General features: G+C 35.0%; 1 protein-coding gene across 1 annotated transcript in view; it reads right to left on the bottom strand.

The window, feature by feature from the left end:
- Positions 1 to 17,808, bottom strand: part of LOC101890348 (transient receptor potential cation channel trpm) — a 279,771-nt gene that overhangs the window by 229,028 nt on the left and 32,935 nt on the right. Inside the window, exon 3 of the mRNA XM_059126496.1 lies at positions 4,009 to 4,051. The gene's annotated coding sequence lies outside the window, so the exon portion shown is untranslated. The remainder of the gene's footprint in view (positions 1 to 4,008; positions 4,052 to 17,808) is intronic.

Here is a 17,808-nt window from a genome sequence, read left to right as displayed (position 1 = left end):
TGCATAAATCTACTCAGAATGTGATTCTATGGTGATCATCAAAAGAAACATGGGGTTTATCCCGTTTCTTTTTGCCTGTACACAAAGACATAATGCCCTGTACTACAGTGTGCCGTAAGGGTATAAATATTGGGATATCATAAGATTGAATAAATTCGGATACTGACACCACATTTTATGAATGTTATTGGCATTCAAAATGTTGACATTTTAAGGGAGGTATTAAGATCACATCAGACCAAATACGGACTTTATAGAATACTCGATTTGCTACATAAAAGACTCGCAAGTGCCCGCTACTTTGTGAGCGAAAAGTCCACCTTAAAATTTTAGGTTCGTTCCAAAAGTTCTCGTTTGGCCTTTTTGTGCTCAAAATTCACAGTTTTTTCAGTTTGACAAACATTTTTGGTCAAAATATCGTACTAAATTTTCAGAGCTTCAAAGTATTATACATTATTAAGGTTTTTCTTTTTTCGGAATGAATAAAAAAACATATGTCCCAGCTCTATCCCAACGCCCAACGTACGAATTTCCTAAACCACATTCTTCCCTCAACAACAGTCACCAACAGTGACATCTATATCAAATTCGAGTATTTCAGCTCAATCCCTTCACCCAATAACAAATTTAGTAGCTAAAGTACATTTCGAACAGTTTTCAAAAAGTCTCAATTTCTTAACCTCAGATACCAACTGTGACATTAATATCAAATTTCATAATTTCCGCTCTTCAGTTTCCCCCATTACCAAATTATGTTGCACTTAGTGCAATTATAGTACGCGTATCCAACCATACGGACCACCAGTGACATCCATATCAAATAGACGAAAATTTACAATATTGGTTCAGTCATTTTTGAACCTTTTCGAAATATTGTCATTTTTCGCATCTGAGCTATGTTTTATCTAAATATTACGATGTTCAAGGTTAAATCCAATAGGTATCCGACAAATTCCGTAGCAAATTCCGCTTTAACAGGTATATTTTATCTGAAGATCTTTAACTAAAACTTTACTGAAATGAAAAATCCAAATTTAGAGTAAGTAAATTAGGCCAATTTCATTAGAATTAAGTCAGGCTAAACTAGAGTACACTATGATTTAACACTCATTCCAAAGTTTATGGTATTAACTTATCCTCAAACGCCTCCATAACCATTTCTCGTTTAAAGTTGGCCGCCTGAATGCTCACATCCGATAAGAATAAGAACACTATTAGTTGAAAGCCAAAAATAGTAACTATGGTTCGGGGTAGGTGATTATTTGAACCGTGTTTTTTTCTATTCAGCTTTGTCTCAGTGGGGTTTAAGAGCATAATCCCTGTTGACCCAAACATAAACACGTAAAAGAGTGAACAAAAAGACTAAAATAATATAAAATTCCTAGCCATAGTAAAAAAAACAAAATAACAAAAAAGTCCACACAAAACTTTAATGTGAGTGTGTGGGTGGGTGTATGAAAACACAAGCAAACATATATGTATGTATGGATGTCTGTGAGTACATATATTCATGAATGCCTTCATAATTCCAAGTCAAGAACGCCGCACACATCATGATAAGCAACAGCAGAAAAAGGATAATCACATGAAGGCACGATAACTTAGCGCGCACACCCACACACACACCAACATACAAAAGGAAATAAACTTGAGTGTGTGTGGAACATAATAATAGTGCTTTTATTATTTTTCTCTCATTTTTTCGTTCCATTTGACACCTAGAGGCCAAGGGCAACATAATTTTCGCTTTAAGCAATAAAGAAATTGAATTGGTGGAAAAAATGGAAGTTAATAGTTTCATAATACTACCAACTAAGTGATTTATGTTGCGGCGTATAAGTAACAACAATAGTAACACAATGGAATAATGCGAAAGGAATTATATTGATGAAAAAAAATTAATAAAATAAACAAAATTTGATATAAAATGATTTTGTAACGATTATTGATTTTTGACAAATTAATAATATGGGAAAGAGTCTTTTGATATATGTATACAAATCATTGTATCCTTCTTAGATGAAGGAGTAATGCTAGAGAATGATTGGCAAAAAAATGAACGGCGAATGTTGACCATCTATAATTCTGCAAACCCTTTTACAACTGATGTAAATATATGTTGTCAAATCTGCGAAATGATAAATTCAGCTTCTATGAATGACACATGTCTTAATATAAGCAGATACAATTTTGTTTAAATATGGACTGTTATCGTAACAGTATTAGGTACTGTCCTAAATGTTTCAGTGGAATTGCACTCAGTTCATTGTCCGCAAAAGATATCATCAGGGACGTAGGTCCCAAATGTGTTCAAGGTATTTCTAACAATTTAGCACGTTATTTATTTATGGAGAAACCTTAAGTTTTGGAAAGCTATAAAGTCTATAATTTTGATAGAGAGCTAAGGAAAGCATTATCCATCAGTAATAAGTGGAGAAAGATCAAAGTTATGTAATGTATGTAATGTTTTTCCCCACTTTTTTCGAAAGAATCATTCATCGAAAAAGGAGCTACCCATAAATAAATATAGATAAACCTTAGCCGTTGGATCCTGAAAAATAATCGTAGGTACAACTGAAGATCGATATTAAAAAAAAACAGAGCATTTTTATTATTTTTAAATAAGGCCGTCACATTGGTCGTCGGACATAGACTTAGGGATATAACATTTTAACTCTTAAAACCCTTAATATGTTTAAATCGGAAAGCCAAGAATCGGTAAATTGCAGAACTCGTATGTCTTACAGACGACCTACATCTCATCAAAATCTTTCATTACAAAATAATGAGTGTGATAACCATTTCGGCCGAAATATGTAACTATAATATGACCACTAAAAGTAGACAAATTTGTAAGAGAAAGTATTTTGGGAATCAACTTTTGTCGGTTTAAGGTTTTGAACAGAGTGCAACTGTTGCGAACAATGTCGAGTCTCGAACTCACAATCTCCGTTTCTTTGTCGGATGCGAACTTTGTGCCGACGTTACTTATTACCTGATAATGAGAAAAATAAGTTCATATTCTTTGTTTTTATACCCTCTGGCTAAAGAGAATATACAGGATGAGATAAAAAAACTGCAAACAAATTCAGACTTCTGTTATTTCTAAGCCACTCGTCCGACAGCTGTTAAAATTATTGCAGTAACATCTCATTATATTGTTTATAAGCGAACAAAAGCATTTTGCTGAGAATTTTCCAGAAAAAAAATTATACGTGATGGAATTCAAGCGTGATAGTGTGATTTCTTTATATTTGGCGGTAAAACCACAAGTGGCTATCGTTAGAGCACTCCAGCATTTAAATGTGAATAAATCTTTTGTGTTTCCTACCATCGCTCGTTACCGTGATACTTCTAGCGTAACCCGACGTCAAGGAAATGGACGAAAGAAAACAGCAATATGAGCAGAAATGGTTCGAAAAGTAAAGAAGCGACTTGATCGAAACCCGCGTCGCAGCGGAACGGATACAAAATGATGTTCCTCGCTTCATTTCCAGCGCACAATGGCCACCAAAATCTACGGATACCAATCCGAAGGTGACCAATTCGAATAAATCTAAACTTATTCTAAAATTGGATGCTATTTCCGACATTTTTTGCTTTCATTCAATAAAATTTAAGAAAAATGTAAAAATTATGGCGTTTAACTTTGTTGCAGTTTTTTTATCTCTACCTCTTTATCTCACATGCCTGGGCACTGCTTCTGGAACCTCTCCCACAAAAAGATCAAAATTAAAAAAAAAAAATCACATAACTTTCATAAAATGCGTTCGCATATATTTCATTAAAGTTCGCATATTGCGAAATTTGTATCGCACAATTTTTTATTATCCTAAAGTGGTTGTGCATAAATAAATGATTAGTTACATATAAATATAAAATATAACAAATATAACTCATGGTTGGTTATATGTAAATCAATGGTCGAGCGCTCAAATACTAAATTCCTACAAATTCATGAATATTAAAATAAAAATGTAATTATTACAACATTTAATACTTACTTACCAAAATACCGTTGTAGATTCCTGCTGTTTATTTTGTATTATATCTGAAATTAAAAAAAAAATAAAATAATTTGTTAATCCAATTTATGTGGAAAGTTATAAAACTCAGTTATGTTTGTAAACTTTTTTAATGGAAAGTTATATCAACTGTACATATCCCATAAAGGGGTCTATATTAAAATTCCATATTTACGCATATTTAAGTTCTTTGCCCGGGGTCCTCAACAGATTCGTAATTTGAACTGCACACCATTTAAAACGTCATCGAAGACAAAACATTTAGAAATGTAGATGTTGGTGAAATTCCTTAAATCCAAATAAATTTACTATCGAATTCCACATAGAAAAATTAAAATGTACGAGACGGTTTTGCCGACAGATGTATGCCCCCAGCCAATGTTCATTTATTTTAAATATTACAATATGCCATGTTAAGGCAATATCGACTACTTTCTTTGCTTTATATGAGATATGTAATAATTTGGTACCCCTCAAGCGGTATATTGGACCGAAGTACTCCACTTCATATAATACTGATAAAGATAGATATTATTTCCAATTTTATGCGAATAATTGTTAATCTAAATTGTAAACCTTTTTGGTGGAGGTATTTGAAGGGAATAGGATGCTTTTTTCAATTATTCGAAATTTTGACCCGTTAAAGAGGGGGGATGTACCAAAAGGAGTGGGCCGATATATTCAATCTTGTCTTGTTGATAAAAGTATTAGGAAATGTAAAATTTGAAGAGAATCGAATGCTTATTTCGCATTTTATGCGCTTCATAGTTATTCAAAATTTTCAAATTCTTGAATTAGAAGACAATTATTTCACTTTTTCTAAAATTTATAATTATTGAACAGTTTAACGCTTTGTAGGTGCGGTACAGATCATTTGATAATAAAAATATTTAGATGTGTGAAATTTGAAAATATTCGGATATTTTTATCGAATTTTATCATCGTTTTAGTTATTTAAAATTTGACCCGTTGTAGGAAAGGTACCAGAAGAAGTAGGCCGACATATACAATCTTCACACGTTATTCTGTCTTGATAGAAATATTAAGATGTACCGATCTTGAAAAGAATCGGGTACACACTTTGTGTGTTTTATGAGCTTCATGGTTATTCAAAATTTTGATCCGTTGTGGAGGAGGTATCTAAAGTAGTGGTCCGTTCTAACTGTTCTTCTTACCAGATATAGTGTTGGTAGAAACTTAAAGACAATCGGACTCTTACTTCAAATTATAGAAGTTTTATATAAAGATTTATTCCCCCTTTGTGGGGAGGTACTTCATGGACTTGTCCATTTCTTAACCTTACTTATGATTGATAAAAAATATTAGGATTTGCAATGTTTGAGCTAAGTCGGATGATCCTATCACTTTCAATGAAATGAAATGAAGAGAAATGTTTTCTTTGATAATTTTGGAAGGACGGACACCCCTAGATCGATTCCAAATGTCCTGAAACAGATTTGGTCCAAAGGGACCTAGGGTCTAAAACCGTTATTTCGATGAGTCACGTTTTGGTCATATCAAATGATATATACCCTCCGTAGTCATCCACAGTTCATGTTGTTTATTATTCCATCCGCCATTTCGTTAAGGGTATATTGGCACTGTCATTCCGTGTTTAACTTCTTGAAATACTCATGATAGACCTTACAAAGTAAGGTAAAAAAAATAAAAGTCGATTTAGCGATGTCCGTCTGTCTGTCTGTTAGAATCACGCTATCTTTCGAACGAATTAAAATAGAAGGCTAAAACTTTGCACACATGTGTATTTTGCCGGTAGGCAAGTTAGTTTCGTAAATGGACCATGTCGGTCCACGTTTTCCTATAGCCCCCGCATAACGGTACCTCCTGATATATCGGTATTTTGAGGGTCTTAGCAACATTATCCACCGGAATTTTTACAAATTTCATATTTAAAGTTCGGAATAGGCACCACAGTCTATGGAAAAAAAACTTATGCACATCCACGTCTTCGCATATCTCCCATATAACTTTTTTTGACGGATTATTTTTATTATTTATTTATTTATTTATTTATTTATTTATTTTTTTTTTTTTTTTTTGAACTACTTTAAATTCCTTCCAAATGGTGGAGGGTAGTTCGGCCCGCCTAACTTATCTCCTTTTTTATTTGTTTTAAGTTGAATTGTGCATATTAATACCAAAATATTTTGAATCTCCTCAGTTTTCTTCATTTTTAAAGATATCAATTTATCTATACACATGCCCTTATTTCGGTCATTGTGCTATATCTGGTATTTAGCAGCTGAAATCGTTTCCCAATTTCTTTTTCCTTTTATTTGATTAACTGTTCATAAAGAAATAATTCGCAAACTATTCACAGACAAACGCTCCCTATCTTGTGTTTGTTAAATAAATATCTGACATTTTAGTAGCTGCTTTAGTGGTATCAAGTTTGAAGTTATCGATTATATTATTTACTTTGTATATAACTAACCCTCCTATTTATGCTGTTTACCAAAGTGTTCGCAAACTTTCTGAAATCAATCCTGTCAGACGATTGCCATGAAAATCCCGTTTTGATTTTTTTATTGGCGCATTTCCACAAAGAAATCCTATTTTCTTATCTTTGCATCATTGTTTCAGTCAATTTGCAAAAAGTTCGATATTTTTGCTTTTCTTGAGGAGGGCACACTCATACACAAAGGAAGCAGCAGATTACAATAGCATAGATCCCAAAAGCAGATAATCTGCTGCAATACAAAGTAGGCAATAGATCCAGAGATTAAACAAACAAAAAGGACTATTGAAACATCTTTAAGTTGGATAAAATGCATTTGAGGGGATTGATACAATGGGTTTATGTGAACAGAGATTGAAATTCGATAGGGAAAGCAATGGATTTTTATGAAGGTTGGGCAAAAAAAGAAAATACCAATTAAAATAAAATGGAATGGGTGTCATGAGTAAGCATTGTACTGAATGTTCGAAACACTTTGATACAATGGAGGAAAAGGCCCTTTGTTTTATATTTGTGATCTTTTTGATATTTAACGATTTGTGCGGTTTTATGGGAAATTGAGTTTCATAAAAATATAACGTTCTGAAAAAGTGCTCTCTGGACCAAAAAAGGGTTCTCTAAGGTTGGTATAAGATTCCTTTTTTCGTATTCAATTCAGTTATTCTTTATTAAAGTCTTATTCTAATGACGGAAAAATTAACTAACTCCCAAACTTTTTGGAAATTGTACTAAAAAAAACTAAAATTCTATTCCCTTTGAGATGGTATCACAAACTTTTTCATGTAGGTCACTGCTGATGCGGAATATTAAATAAGTTGGTGTTTTTGCGAAATTCGTGCTTCAAAGGTATACAAAATAGTTAATTTCGCACTTTAAGCGTCAAAATTTTGAAATTTGATATTAAGATTTGTCGGGAAATGCAAAAAAATCTTCTAAACTCGTAATTTTTTTGTATTAAAGAGTGCCAAAACTTACAAAAGAGATAACATTAATGCTGTTGGCCTATTAGTTCCTGTTGTATTTGTATACTTCGTAACTTTTGTTAGTCTTAAATTAAAACTAAATTAAATCTTAAGGGGCAGAGCTGGCATTCTAAAAATTTATTGTAAGGTTACATCGGTAGTATGCGTGGGAATGTATGTATGGGAAATAATAAAAATCGTACTAAATATGTATGTGTATTAAAATGTGGGGTCTGGAGCAAAAATGATCTACTTTTAGCGTTAGAATTCAGCCCTTTCGCACTACTGGCGCAAAAAATGTTTTCATTTTCGAAATTGAGTACGAAAAGTTACTAAATATTGTTCTGATAGATCTAAAATTTTCAAATATGAAATATAGTTGTGTAACATGATGATTTCATCACATGCATTAGTCCGAACAACGAACCCCACCCGTTGTATCAATAGTACCAACAACGGCAACAGCAATACCACAGGAACATGAGACAACAGCAAAGAGAACATCGTCAACCTACCAGCCCAGTATTCCTTGGCCGCGTAAGGTACAACTAAGCTTTCTACAATATGCCGTTTACGGTATAAGGCAAATAATTCTCATTCACATGCAGGTCACATATGGTATTCGGTTTGTGTTGCGATGACAAAGTGTAGTTAAAGATTTTCTGAACCATTTTTTGTCCTCCAGAAACTTTATCTGAGAATAATATTTGAACTGCACCTCATTAAGCTGAGTGGCTGGCAATTCATTTAAACCAGGTCTATGAAAAACTTCCTCGAAGTTGTACAAAGAGTGAAACTCACTCGAATTCGAGCAAGTGCGCTTCTGATAGCAGAAAAAAAAACATCGAGCGAACTCAATTATTCCCTGTCGCCCGAATACGAATGAGCATATCTTCCTCGTATTTGAGTGAGAGCAAAACTCGATCAAAATCGAGCAGATTCTACAATTTTTTTTTATCATAACGTTGTTGTATTTCTATGTATCTGTATTTTTCCGGACAATATCACCCCCTCTTCCCTTCACAGGAGCTTCGGCTAGTTTTTCCACAGCAGTTTCGGCTTGTCGTACCGTATCATAACTCAAAAATTGGTATTTAATTAGAGGAAGTCATAACCCGTATTGCTAGCTATAATAGTTTCCTAGCCATAGTAGACGACCCCAATAGCTAAAACCGAACATACCCACAGCAGCCGAACCCGAACGAATGCCGAAACATCTTAGAAGGCCTTGACAGCTGCTCCTAAATATGGACATCTTCACCCTAGTATCTGGGCAGTGAACTACCGTCCCCAACCGATTATACCGTCAAATTTTATGCATTTTTAAGCCTATAATTTGTATTTTGAGATCTCAATGGGCACTTACTATATACAACCACTCGTCCGACAGCTGTTAAAATTATTCCAGTGGCAGCTCACAAGCGTACAAAAGCATTATGGTGAGAATTTTCCAAAGAAAAGTTACTCGTGATGGAATTAAAGCGTGATAGTCTGATTTCTTTATATTTTGCTGAAAAACCACAAGTGGCTATCGTTAGAGCACTCCGGCATTTAAATGGGAATAAATCTTTTGTGTCTCGTACCATCGCTCGTTACCGTGATACTGGTTGCGTAGCCCGACGTCAAGGAAGTGGGCGGAGGAAAACTGCATCATCAGCAGAAATAGTTCGAAAAGTAAAGAAGCGACTTGATCGAAATCAGCGTCTAGAATTGAACATATCGCAATATTCCATTCGGCTGATATTGAAAAATGAGCTCGGGGTAAAGCCATTGAAATTTCGAAAAGTTCAAGAACTTACACCGCAACAGAAAGAAAATAGAATCAAAAGAGCTAAAGAGTTGCTTCGCTTGGCGAAAGTGGTGAACTGCCGAATTTGGTTTTCTCCGATGAGAAAACATTCGTTGTCCAGCAGTTTGTAAACAAACAAAATGATCGTTTTTACTTGCCAAAGAGTTCAGCTGAAAATGTGCACCTTCGGTTGGCCACCAGAACTCAAGCGCCGGACATGGTGATGGTGTGATCCGCCGTAACAGCCAATGGTCGCTCTCTGCTCGTATTAATGCCGAATATTATTGCGAAAATATTCTGCAGGGTGTATTAAAGCCTTGGGCATGCCTGGATGGTTACAAAATGAGGTTCCTCGCTTCATTTCCATTTGGAAAGCAAGTTTGGCACTTAAAAATACCAAAGTGTCGATCACCTTAAGCAAGCGCTTCGCCGAGAATGAGCCAAAATACCACAGAGCATCATTCGGGCAGCATGTGACGGGTTCATTGGACGTTTTTCGTGCCAAAGGTGACCAATTCGAACAAATCTACATTTATTCTAAAATTTGATTCTACTTCCGATATTTTTTTCCTTCTTTCTATAAATTTAAAAAAAAAATAAAATTATGGAGTTTGTCTTATATATCTCTAATTTTACTTTAATTTATCTCCTCAGTGATCTGCTTATAGCCCCGGTCTATAGTTTAGCATCAGTGTATAAATATTGCTATCTCATCACATTTTATTGTCAGACATGTTCAAATATACCCAAACTATCCTCCAGTAAAATACGACACCTCACCTTATAATGGCAAATGTCTGTACGACTAAAAGATGGCGCATCTTGTGGTTATGTTTACAGCTGTGGTTTACTTCAACTTTGATATTGTCAATGTCAATACCCATGTGTCGAATATTTAGCACAAATTTGCGGTTTATGAAATGAAAATTTTACGCTCGAAGGAAAATGGAAAAAATTAATGCATTGTCAAGTACAGTATTTTTTCTAAAAATATTGCAAGATTTTAAACAAATTCTCACGAATACTCACTGGATTTAATCTAAGATCGTAGATTATTGCTACTAATCCATCTGTATGAAATGATTATTGACATCGCCAATCATTTTTCAACTTAAATATATCGAGCCCAAAATCGAGATGTTTCGAACGCAACGGCTTGATAGGCCGCCCTTAACTTTTCCATCCACTCCAGTTCCAAAAAAACGATTTCCCCAAATTCTATATCCACATATTTTGAATTGAAACACCACCAAACATAAATCCAAATTTTTAAAGCATCAAAAAAAAATCGCTTATAATTAAGACAGCAAGACTTAATAATATTTTCTATTTCGTTCTGCTGCCAGGAAAAAAGAGCCCACACACACACACCGTCATACAAAGCAACGCCGAAAAAAACTAATTAAGAAAATGCACAAAACCATAATCCCAGTTATGATCAATGAGATTTACTGAGTCAGGCCACAAATTAACCATTTCGCAGCCAAGTTCTCATAATTTGGCCAACAACCCTTGGCGTTTTACGATACGAATTAGAAGAAGAAAACAATAGATAAGCTTAGATTGTTGACTTTTCGACATAAAGACCACACCATACCACCCGCACACACATATATGTTTGAGTGTAAATTGCGACAACGAATTGCAAGCAGCCGTGGAGCAAATAATTCCCGGCTGTAAAACTTCTGCGAACTTTGGAATTTTATGCAAAGAAGAAAAATTCATATTTAACATTAATTAGTTAAATTATTAAACACACAAACAAACATTTTACGCTTATTATAACAAAGTAAGCAATGAAATCCTGTAAACAAGAGTAATTTTTGATGAATATTGAAATTATATTGACGTTGTGCTTGACATGGAACTGAACTTCATGGAAAAGTGTAAAAGGGCAAAGAGTTGCGGATTTAAACAAGGAATTATGTGGTTTCACATTTCCAATAAATGCCAAGTTATGTTTTAATAGCCGAAATTGAAAGAAGTCGTCGAACATAAGACAACCCACATGTAAAAAAAGAGTTGCGGATTTAAACAAGGAATTATGTGGTTTCACATTTCCAATAAATGCCAAGTTATGTTTTAATAGCCGAAATTGAAAGAAGTCGTCGAACATAAGACAACCCACATGTAGAAAAATTTATGAATTGTTCCCAGCGGAAATTTTGGTAGACATATGTGCCACTATCCACTACCTATGACAACTATATACCCTCTGCATTACCAGTAAGTTAAATCCAATGTGAAATTATTTTCTAAAGTAAGATATATTCTTTGAGAGTCTTCTACATCGATCAACTTCCAGAAAGACAAATTTTCTATGCAATTTGTCTGTAGAGAAAGATGATAATTATAATACTAAGTTTGAACTGAGATCATAAAAATTAACAAAAGTATAATTTTTATATATGTAACGTGGACGGGTGTATCCGTGTCATCATAATATTTTTACCCATTTTTGTTATGTAAGAAAATGGGCAATATCGGCGAACTCCCAATATCAATATTATTATAACACGAATATATCGCAGATATCGAAGTGAGTATTCGAATTGCTCGAATGTGATATGTATATGTATATCCCATATCACATATCCCAACATTTGTAGTACCTATTCAACAATTCGAATATTCATTAGAGCGAAATTATTGCCTAATTGTCTTCATTTCAATTTTTTATCATTTTTTCTGTTTAAAACAGAGAAGGGATTAGCGGCTCACTCCTGGTACTTTGTCACAAACAAACCCATTTTTTATATCCGATTGGACTGAAACATGGCACATTGTAATAATAATTTTAGAATTGAGAAATAATCCGGCGAGTTAAACTTTTCACCTGAATTCGGACTGGAGTACTCCTGCGAGTGAGAAAAACAAATCGAGCATACTCAATTTTGAAAAAGAGCGAGTATGCTTGACTCGTTTTTGAGTTGGTGTAAAATTCACGATTCGATCAAAATCGAGCAGATTCTATTCTTGCTCTCTTTCAGTTTTAAAAACGAATAGATCAAACGTAAGGGTTACGCCTATGTTGGGGTTGTTACTTTAGTTGTTTTTGTATATAAAATCCGACCAGTTTTAATAGATTTTCACGTTCGATTTCATTCTTGCTCAAACTCAAGCATTTTGACACAAAATCATTTTCAAACAGGAGTAACTCGCGAGCGCTCCCATATAAAACAACTAACATAATATGGATACGCACTTAGTCAAACTTATAGATATTTCGACTTCAGATGTTTTACTACAACAGACAAGCATCTTTGCGATCTGTCGTTTTTGTGCAATAAGTCAAAAATCAATTCAACTAGAACCGATCATATAACAACCTTTTGGTTATTCAGGTAATTCATGTGTACAGGGGACTCGGCTCGTTCTACCGCAGAAGACTTAAGTCAGTCGCTGCCGGGGTTGACCTTAAGTAAAATAAATTGACCTAAAATAAAATAAAGATGTTATAATCCCTGTATTTATTGTTGAACCGGCTTGGCTGGTTTCAGCTAGGAGGAAATCACGTTGTTGGTTTCGGTTGTTAGGATTGCTGTGACCGAGTGCGTGTGACTGTCGACGCGGAGGCACGATGGTACGATGTTGATTTGGTATTTGGATGATGGATTGCTGGTTTGGATCTCAAATCTTTGGATGGGTTTCGGAGCGAGGTTCGACCCTGAAGTATTCAGATTTCAGAGGGCTCGGAGGTGATCGGGTACTCGGGTGATGCATGAGAATAGATTGGTTAGAGCGTGCTGACTATGGGCATTGAGCTGACTGTGAGCTCGGAGCTTTCCAAGAGCTTGGAGCTTGCTAAGATCTTGGAGCTGACTAAGAGCTGATCGAATTGTCGCAAACTAGTACCATCGGTTAGAAAACCCGTCTTATTCATTTGAGCCGTATTACAAATTAAATGATATTTATATCTGCCATTTAACTGCAGAAAAATACATCCACGAAGTAAAAAGGAAAGTTAGGTAGATATTAGTTTGGGTAGAAAGAGGTGTAACCTGTATAAAAGTCGTCATAAACTGAAATGACTACACAACCATTAGTGACGAAACAACCACTTGCTCTGGCTGTCGAGCCGAACCTGAACGGTGGTGATACAAGTTTCAAATCATCTAACACGACTTGGAACTGCATCAACGTCAAGGTGCCCATCCGAACTGTGATACAACAAGTTGCCGATTCATTTTTTTACAGATCATCCAAGCATCAACATTGCGAGCTGTCAATCCTCTGTGTACCCACTCGTCCGCGATCAGAATAGTTACTTGGTAGCCATCATCTTCTAGAACACAGTAACATCCGACGACTATCCAATTAAGTTCCGGATTAAAATCGTCTACAACCCAATATTTTGAATTATCAACAACAAAATCTAATATTTACTTAATTTAATAAATGCAAGGAGCACCTTGCCTTTTAGACCTTTTAAGGTCTAAATGGTTGTTATATCAAATATTCAGCCAGCCCCATTAAGAAATATCTTTGGGTGTTATAAAAAAGTACTGGTACCAAATATTTCTTCTCTCAAATTCATTTTTCACCCTCAGATTTTTTAAACCTTTTCCAAAATCCCCCCATAATAATTTCTCCATTTAAGACAACCAAACAATTATGTGGCTTTTTGGCGATTCAAGTCAAAAACCAATGGAAATTTATTAAAACGCCTGTCAAGATATTTATCGCCCAGTCATTAGACGTCATGTTAACATTATTACGGCCTTTGCAAATAAAATCAAATAAATGAGCGAAAATCCCTCTCCCTGTGTCAAACCACAAAAATTCTTGAATATCTCGCAGATGGATGAATGTCATTACCAACGAGTGGTGAATTCTTTGCCCGTTCTGGTGTCACGGAAGGCAACGCCGAGCAGTTCTTCAAATTCACAATTACCAACGGTCCCCCTTCCCGCTTTCGGGCGTCATTAATGTATTTCACAACACAACACTTGTTGATGTCTGTACGACCATTGCCATTACCACTGACATTTCCCGAAATAAATCCAAATACCACAATTCATCCGAGCGAGAGATTCATTTCATCAAACAAAACGCTATAATTCATGACAAACTTCGTGTGCTCAGACGGATGTCAAGTGAACATCGCGTTCTGTCATTTTTCATCAATTTGCATTAATAAATTTTTAATGAATGCAAATTTCGGTCTGACTCAGGGAGCATATTCGGTTGTCTGCCATCAATCCATGCGATGAATAAGCTTTTAACAGCCCCCCAATACCATCACCACAACCACCTTCACTGTGGTAGTAGGTCTTTGGGGCAAAGGTACACACACACACACACACACACGTACATATACATGTGAATATTCTAGCGTGTATTCCCATTAGCCATCCCTGTTCACACATCTGAAATGACATGGTTTTTGTGACAATATTCCAAACTTAATTAAAGTACGACACATTTGCTATTCTCACATTCGTAGCAAAAACATAAAAGTTGAATGAAAAACATAAAACACATTTATTTCAATTTCAATTGAAATCCTCAAAAAAATATTTGTATTTGCAGAGAACAAATATTGCTGCCAAATGGCAGTAAGACTCCTGGCCTGAATTTAAAAGTAGTCTGAAAATTAGTTGAGACATTCGGCAAAAATAGAAAGTGCATGGAGGAGACATGAAGTAATCAAATTGAAAATAGGCACAAAATTGGATAGTGAACCTAATGCCACACGGTATAATTATAGGAGCCTAATTTCAAATTTAATGAAAATAAATTTGTTAGAAAAAACGCTTTAATATGACATCTTGTGACGACAAAAGTAGCGACACCCGTTTTGTCCCACAAATGTCAATTGGTTATTGCACATTTATTATATGTTGAATTTTGATATTTTAATTGGTTAAAATGCATTAATATATTACTAATGAAAAATGAAAATATAAATTAATACATGAATTCCCAACATAATTTGCTGCCATCGTTAATTTCTTTCCCGCCTGATCGAGTGACCCTCATTGTTATTTACGTGGTGTTCGATTTCGCGTTTCGTTGACGACCAAAACAAGCATGCGTAGATGAATTTAATTCGTCGCTGACTAGAGGATTGACAAGCAGCAATTAAGGTAAGGTGGTGCTAGGCAGTAAGTCGTCGATTGGTAGGTTGGATATAAGAGAAAATGTGATTGGAGTATGGGGATCAATAAGTGTACCAGTGAACTAAAGGTAAAAAGTGTCAACTTCGTAAATGCAATCAAGTACCCGACAAGAAATGATATGACAAAACCCCAAGCACTCTCTTTACTCTCGAATTAAGACGAAACTTGGCAAAACATAATATTTTTGTCAAACTTTGATCAAGTTCGAAGATAACTTGATAACCTTCTGCACCTACTTCTACAAATGGAAACAATTTAGAAATTTATAAAAATTGTATCATATTTGAAGGAGTTCTAGGTAAGATAGAGAAAATGGTCAATATCGTCCGATTCATTCAGGCCCATCCAAAACAAGGAGAATAATCATTCAAATTAATAAACAAAACAAGTAAAAAAGTATCGGTCGGTTTTCCGACAAATGTATACCCTCAGCCAATGTTCGATTATTTAAAAATATTTTGACTTCTGCTATGAATTTTCAAACTCTTGACCCTCTATGGAGTGGATTTTTAAGCAATAAGTCAATATTGTCCATTTCATATCGGACCTAAATAAATATGAAATAAATATTTTTATGAATATATAAGAATATCGAACACACGATCCAATTTATGGGAAATCTTGAATTCTATATTCATCTAAGGTTTCCGGTTGAGAGATAAATATTTAGATATAGCAAGTTGTAAAGGATCGCTGACTTGTTTCGCAATTTATGACAGATAAAAGTATTGCAAATTTTGTCCCTTTGTGGGTGAGGTACCAGAAGAGTATGGCAGATATATAGCATCTTCACAACAGATCATGTGTTAGCAAAAATGTTTGTATGTGTGAAACTTGAAGAGAGATGGATTCTTATTTCGCTTTCTTTGAGCGTTTTGTTTTACAAAGTCATGAACCCTATGTGGAGCAGGTAGCAAAAGGAATGGTCGGATCTCTACCATCTTTATAACAGTTCTTGGGTTAATGGAAATATTTTAAATGTACCATGCCTGGAATGGAATCGGATGTTGATTTCACTTTTTATGAGCTTCATGGATATTCAAAATTTTAAGCGTTTGCGAGGGAGGTACCAGAAGGAGCGGACCGATATTGTCAATTTTCGCACCTGACCTAGCACTGACGCAAATATTAGGATATGCAAAGTTGGAGCAAAATCTGATTATCGTTTTTCTGTCTGTGCAAAAAATATGTTGTTGTTTTTTTTTTTTTGAAATTTCGACCATTTGTGGGGGAGATACCAGAAGGAGTGGACCGATATATTCCATCTTAACACCAGACCTTGGGTTAATATAAATATTGGGATGTGTGAATTTTGAAGACAATCGGACTCTTACATCACATTTTATGAGAGTTGTAATTATTTAAAATTTTGACCCTTTGTGGGGGAGGTACCAGAAGGAGTGGACCGATATATTCTACCTTAACACCAGACCTTGGGTTAATATAAATATTGGGATGTGTGAAATTTGTAGACAATCGGAATTAATAATAATGAAGACAATAATTATTAAAAATTTTGACCATTTGTGGGGGAGGTTGCAAGTATTAGGATGTGCAAAGTTGGAGCAAAATCGGATTATCATTTCACTTTCCGTGCAAAAAATAATTTTTTTGAAAATCTTTTGTGGGTGATGTACCGATATTGCCCATCTCCGAACTCGATCTAAGTTTGACAAAAATATTACGATGCACCAAGTTTGGACCAAATCGGACACTCCCTTCACACCAGCCAGACAGACGGGCGGACAGACATCACTAGATCGACTCCAAATGTCCTGAAACGGATTTGGTCCAAAGAGACCTAAGGTCAAAACCGTTATTTCGACTAGACATGTTTTGACCGTATCAAATGATATATACCCTCTGTAGCCATATGGCTGAGGGTATAATAATAAATTGACTGATAGGCTTAAGAATTTATCAACGCCCAGACGAAATGGCTGAAGCTAGTATCTTGAAATGTTGGGTTAGGGTCACTCTAGGTCCGAAAGTGTCGGATAAGGCGGTTTTCTGAAAATTCGTACTTAAATCGAAAAAATGTATGAAAAGTACTAAAAGGCACTAAATATGGTATCCTTTGCATTTGACGAACCAATAGATGTGGGACTTCCAAACTCAAAATTTAAGAAATGAGGGTCACTGTTAAAATTTTTGATCAATGTACCAAAGGATTTTTGGAAAAGTACTAAACTGTACAAAATTTGGTACCATTCGAATCATGTGAACGGTTATAGCTAAAAACTTGACATTAGCGTTAATCAAGGTTAAGGGGTATGGTCGATGTAAGGGAGTAGTTTTGGAAGTTTGTACTCATGTATACTATAAGTACTAAACGGTAGTAAATTTGGTTCAATTTGAATTTGGAGGAAATTAGTTAGGCGTACTAAGTGCTACAAATTGGAATTGTGGTGAACCGATAGAGCTGGAAATC

Source organism: Musca domestica, unplaced genomic scaffold, assembly GCF_030504385.1.
Source record: "Musca domestica strain aabys unplaced genomic scaffold, Musca_domestica.polishedcontigs.V.1.1 10, whole genome shotgun sequence".
NCBI lineage: Eukaryota > Metazoa > Arthropoda > Insecta > Diptera > Muscidae > Musca > Musca domestica.
The sequence above is the reverse complement of the archived record's forward strand: the minus strand, read 5'-3'. Positions and strand labels throughout refer to the sequence as shown.